The sequence below is a fragment of the Lathyrus oleraceus genome, chromosome 7 (assembly GCF_024323335.1).
Source record: "Lathyrus oleraceus cultivar Zhongwan6 chromosome 7, CAAS_Psat_ZW6_1.0, whole genome shotgun sequence".
In the NCBI taxonomy this organism is placed as follows: domain Eukaryota; kingdom Viridiplantae; phylum Streptophyta; class Magnoliopsida; order Fabales; family Fabaceae; genus Lathyrus; species Lathyrus oleraceus.
Window position 1 is genome coordinate 58,725,492 of NC_066585.1, and position 6,167 is coordinate 58,731,658.

General features: G+C 35.3%; 1 long non-coding RNA gene across 1 annotated transcript; it reads right to left on the minus strand.

Annotated features, from left to right (window-relative positions):
• Positions 1-3,000: 3,000 nt before the first annotated feature.
• LOC127107049 (uncharacterized) lies at positions 3,001-5,169 on the minus strand. Its single transcript, XR_007795618.1, has 2 exons — positions 4,736-5,169; positions 3,001-3,267 (listed from the first exon to the last, which is right to left on the minus strand). It is a non-coding gene; the product is annotated as an uncharacterized LOC127107049 (long non-coding RNA).
• Between the last annotated feature and the right edge of the window lie 998 nt (positions 5,170-6,167).

Genomic DNA, 6,167 nt, shown 5'->3' on the forward strand with positions numbered 1-6,167 from the left:
ACTCCTAAAGATTTGCTTGTCATTTGTATTAATACTAATATGGCATTATAACTAGTGATTCATTCATTATATGTCATAATCTTAGTGAACGTACTTGAGTTTCAAAACTTGCATGAGCATGACATTACAATTTATCATTTTCAAAATGAGCATTTTTACCTGCGAACAAGCACTTGACATCAAGAAAGCTTACATAATGGGAAAATTGAACAGTTCTTATGATATCCCATAACTTAGATCCCTTCAAGGTACAATCAATCTGGGGAAACCACGTCGAGATTCTATAGATCTCTATGAATCAGCCAGACAAGGGCAAAGTTACTTCAAGGCTCATATTGGGGCAAGCTACCTCAAGAGAATGAGAAGTCAATCACTCCCAGGAATGGTTAATCAAGAGGATACAATTTCAAGACATTGGGGCAAGCCAGTTTGAGATCTTCTGATGATGAGGTTACTTCACAACTTGTGATTAGGGCAATATGCAGATACTCAATAGATTGGGATAGAGGCATTCTACGTAGGTACAAGCTCTATCCATGTTTCAGACATAGTTCAGAGAGGTGACAACAATTGTTCAGCTTAAAGTAGGTGTCAGAGAATCACGTCTACATAACCCTTATTCCTAGCCCAAAATTTCCACCTCCCTCTATATGAGCATATGGCTTAACCATTGGATAAACCATCACCATGCGTTAATTAAGTCGCTTCACTCATGCATATCATTCATCTAGCATAGCATGAAGTCATGTGTGCAAACCAGGAAAACCAAAGCCCAATATTTTATTGGCATTTCCAAAACCAAACTGCATGTCATCTTTAAAGCCTATTTCTATTTGGCACTTTCTTCAAAATCCAACATGCTTGGTATCTTTTAAAGCCTAATTCACTTAGTATCCTTTTCCCAACCTTCATGGTTGTTAATATTTTGTTTCCAACCTTTATGGTTGATGATCTTTTGTTTCCGAACTTCATGGTTGATGAAACCTTTTTCTAGACTTCATGGTTGATAGTTCTGTGTTTCCAACCTTCATGGTTGATGAACCCTTTTGCAACCTTCATGGTTGATAACCTTTTGTTTCCAACCTTCATGGTTGATGATCCGTTGTCCAACCCTCATAGTTGATATCTTTTTTCGACCTTCATGGTTGATGAACATTTTTCCAACCTTCATGGTTGATGACCCCTTTTTTTAATCTTCATGATTGACGAACTTTTTCCCAACCTACAAGGTTGGTAACCTTTCTTTTTCAAACCTTCGTGGTTGAATTTTCTTCCAATTTTTAAATTGATGACTTATTATTGACGTTCTTGTCAAGAAGGATTCAGTTGAAGCCTCTTGTCAGCAAGGGTGTTCTAGAACTTTCATGTTAACTTATGGGCTCCATGTTCTCATACCAGACCCAGAGCTTAGCATGCATGGCTTCATGTGTTATAAAATAATTAAACATACATATAACATGCATATCATGAATCTCCTTTGCGATTGGTATTTCCCCATGTAATATTTCAATCAAATCCCCAATAGATGAACCTATAAAAGTCAATATTCCATTCCATATTCCAAATATGCACTCACCTTATAATCGTTCTCAACGGGTAAATTTTTGGATACTTTAGTATTTAATCCTCTTCTACCTCGAATATCCGAAAAGCTTTCGCAATTTGTGCATTCAAGTTTAAGATGATTAAATAGGGGCAACTGTCATACCCCAAAATTTTCCCTTCCCTTTTCATTCTTCATCTAACCTTGGACCTAAGATTAATTTGTACTCATTCATGCTTCATTCATATGTATCATGCATTCATATTAATACAAGCATCATAGATTCAGAGCTTGAGGTTAATTGAAACTAGGGTTTTGTTTGAGGATTGGAGAATTTCTCATCATATGGAATGCAAACCCTAATTTCATGCTCTCTTGGATCTTGATTCATGGAGTTCACACCATGGTATTCATCTGTATATCCAGACCCTAACTACTGACTTGGATCCTATGGGATCTTGTGGTTGACCTTTTGAGCGTTTGGCTTGACTGTTAAACCCTAATTGTGGTCCCATGGTTTGAGGTGTGCTTATGGAGCCTTGTACTTAGTTTGCAACCTTAATTAGGGATAGTTGGTGCTTGAGCTCTTAGAGTTTGCATCATGATCTTTCATTCATGCCTAAATTAGTTCGCTTGGCTCTTATCCTTAATGGACCATTTGATCCTTGAAACCATATTTGTGGGTGCTTATCATTGGTGATTCATCTATTGATCTTTGTTTGAGCTTGAAACCCTAATTTAAAGGTTTCATCATTGAGGTTTTCCTGTTGGCCTTTGCTTGTGTATACAACTCCAGTGGTATGCATTTAACCTTTGGTGATCATGTATTTGGCACATTGATCTGGTGTTTGAAACCCTATTTCTTAAGAGGGAGTATTAGATCACTTTGTCTTGCATCATATCCTTTGCCGCCAATAATCTTAGATTAGGGTTCATTGCATGATTGTTAGATTTTTTCATGATTCATTGGTTATGGTGTATTTCATTGGCTCATTCATGATGCATTAATTCATGATATGGGTTCACTAGTTCATTGTTTCATTTGCATCCATTGATATTGCTAGTTCATAACTTCATACACTTTCATCCACTTCATGATGCCATATTTCATGATAAGACATTTTAAACTTGAAATCTTGATGAGAAAATTATGATTGAATTTCAAAAAAGTGACCATTCCATACATAAATGTTTATTCAAACCATTCATTACATCATTTTACAATAAAATTATAAAATATACAAGTTTGACCAAAGTTGACTTTGGTCAACACTCGACTTTTTGGTCAACACTCGACTTTTTGGTCAACTTTGACCAAAATCAACCACAATTCCATAACTTGTCACTACATACCATATTCAATAATATTCAAACAATCCACATTTTCAACTTATAATTCAATGCACTTTCCAAATAATATTCAATGCCCATTCATACACATTCAAGATCTTTCAACATTCAATCAATGTTATGCATTATCCATTCAATTTCCATTCATGTTTTTTAAACCAATATTTCCATTCTAGTTACAACGCAGATTTTCAATTTACAAGTTACAATGCACAAATTATTACAATACTATAATTCCTACACAATGTTAATCCAATAGCTTTCCAAAAGCAAGCTTATCCACTCCAATCTTCAAGGTTTCCAAGCAAATGGGAGATCCTTCATTGACCTTCCAAACCAATTCAAAATTTACTTTCAAATCCAATTCAAGTGACCTACAAAACCATTCAAGTAATGCATTATTTCACACATCAATCCAATAAACCATACACCAATAATCTAATCAACACTTCATGGTAGTACTAACATAGCAATTAACTTTCCTTAACATAATTAACCTCGATCCTAACATGCTGCAAACATAGTTAATCTAACCAAGCAGCTTGCAAGAAGGGCCATTCATTTAATCTAGCAAAACATTTCACCAACAGAGATTAACATGAAAAAACAACAATTCAATCACTAACTTAATAGGTACCAATTAACTAATTACATTCATTTCAAATAGTAGAAGTCAATTCTAAAAATAAGCTAACCTAACTGCATATCAGAACATTACTAACAGATGTTAACAAGATTTTCATTAATAACATATTTGAATCACTAACCGAGTTTCATTCATAATAGAATTGCATTTTTTAAATAGATTTTCTTTTAACTGAAACAGAAGTCTAACAACAGCCCTGCTAACATGATAACAATTCTTTTTTTACTAACATTAACAATCAAACCATTAACTAATAAAACCAACATCAAACATGCACTACCTGAATTTCGCTAATTCCATTAACAGTTCATGACAGTTTTAATTGACTTTTTCTCTTTTAACCAACTAACAGGCTAATTGGCACTCACTTAACTAATAACCACAATTCATTTAGCAAAAATTATAAATAGGAGTCTTCTTGTAACTAATTTTCCTAACTAAATGGCAACACATTCATAACAGGAATTACATAATAGTCAGTAACATAAATAATAACTAACCATTAGCAGCAACATATTCACCCAGTAAAATTAACAATAACGGTATAAATTTCTAATAGGTCAGTAACTAACTGAAATCAACAAATTCATAACAAACTGCATAGCTTAACAAACTAATTGAGGTAACCTAGCACATTTATAATAATCCTAACCTCTAATTGACTCACATGGAACTTAGCAGCCATCTAACAGAATTAACAATAACTAAACCTAACAACTAATCTAACTAATCATAACTAAATTTAACAGAATGATAATGTTCAACAAACTTCAACAAGGAAATGCTAACAGAGTTAACAGGGTGATCTTCAAAGCCCTATATATTCATCAATCATCACAATTCAGAAAGTCTTCAATCATCATTTTCAGAGATCACGAACTCTTCCATAAAATCTTCATAAATCACCCCTTCAATCATTGCACATACAAATTCTCATTCACTGCACATCCATCACCATCAACCTCAAAACTCTCAGTCCCTCTGAACTTCTGCAACCAAACCACTCATCACAAAGTTCTCTCTCTGCACTTTCACCATAAATTCATAATTCTCTCAACTCTTCCTCTCTACACGCATAATAAAAAAAACTCTGAAGAACGGAGGAGAAGAAGGAAGAAGCATTGCACAAAAGAAGAAGAAGCATTGGGATTACAGAAGAAGTACGAAGAGAAGAAGGAAGAGAAGCGGACAAATACCTGATTCGGTGAGTTTATAGCTCTGATTCTATTTTTCCGCTTTTGTTCACGCACGACCTTGAAGCTCCAAAACTCGATGCTGAATCCAACGTGATCCATGACTCGTTGTGCCACGATTCCACATTGTTCTTCAATTTGATTTGGTCACAATCTACGGCTTGCTGCGTTGATTACTTCACCTTGTTTTCTTTCTATGTTTACGCGCGCGCACAATGTTGAACTTATCTGGATGTTGATTTCAGAATGGATTTAATGTTGGAGCCTTATTTCTTCATCTCATCTTCGCTCTGATCTCGAAGTCGCGGTGCAAGGTGAAACACGACAAAGCATTCAAATCGTGCAACATCTTCTTGGTGGCGAACGTGTAACTCATTAGGTTTGGGTTGTTTGGCTTAGGAATTTTAGATCCAAATCATTTCCGTTTGACCAAGACTGGGTTCAAGGCCCAAATGACTTAGAAATATATGATTTCATTTAACTAATTGATTCATTAGGGTTGTACATAGCCCAATTAAATTCTTTGAATCCCACTAATTTGGTAAACCAAATCCGTTGTATTTTTCTTTAATTCCCAAGCCTCTTATGAAGGTGAGAAAAACAAGAAAGGGGGGGTTGAATTGTTTTGGAAAATAAGCGCTTTTGCAGAATAAGAACACACAGGATTTTATACTAGTTCGCTTATAACACAAAGCTACTCCAGTCCACCCGGCCAAGGTGATTTCGCCTTCAAAAAGGACTTAATCCACTAATCTTGAAAGATTATTACAACCAACGTCTAAGAGAAAGATCTCTTAGTCCTCCCAAGTATACAGACTACGCAGAGTCACTTGAGGAACAAAATCAATTTAACAAAGGAAATTTGTAATCTAAAGTGCTTCTAAGATTAAGCAAATATTACAGCAAGTAGAGCAAGCAAGTGTTTTCACGTATGAGCAACAGCTCGTGAAAAACTAAGAGAGAGTAGAGAATTTCTGTGCGTTCAGGTGTATCTCTCACTGAAGTATGTCGTCCTTTATATAGTGGTGAAAGGACCGTTGTAGTGATGGCAGAATATTTGTCTTTGATAAGAGTTTAATGCCATTACTTATGTGTTTCTTGCCATAACCAATTTGTCTCCCTGAATAACTTCTTTCCAAATATACTTTCTTTCCATTTGAAGTTGTTGTTTCCGTTACTCTTTCTGGATTTGGAGAACCTTCGTCAGAATCTACGTTATCTCTGTCAATCGGAGATTGAGTTGAAGTTACATCAGAGCTTCTAAGAGTCCTGGTCTTTTAGACCATCAGAGTTTATTCCAGTGGAAGTTTAGAGCTTCTGGACTTCTGTTGTCTTGGTTTTGCTCAGAGTCAGAACTTCTAGAGCGCACTTCTTTTTCAGATGCTTCTGATCTTCTAGTACTTGTATCTGATTAGAGTCTGTATCTGATAAAGCG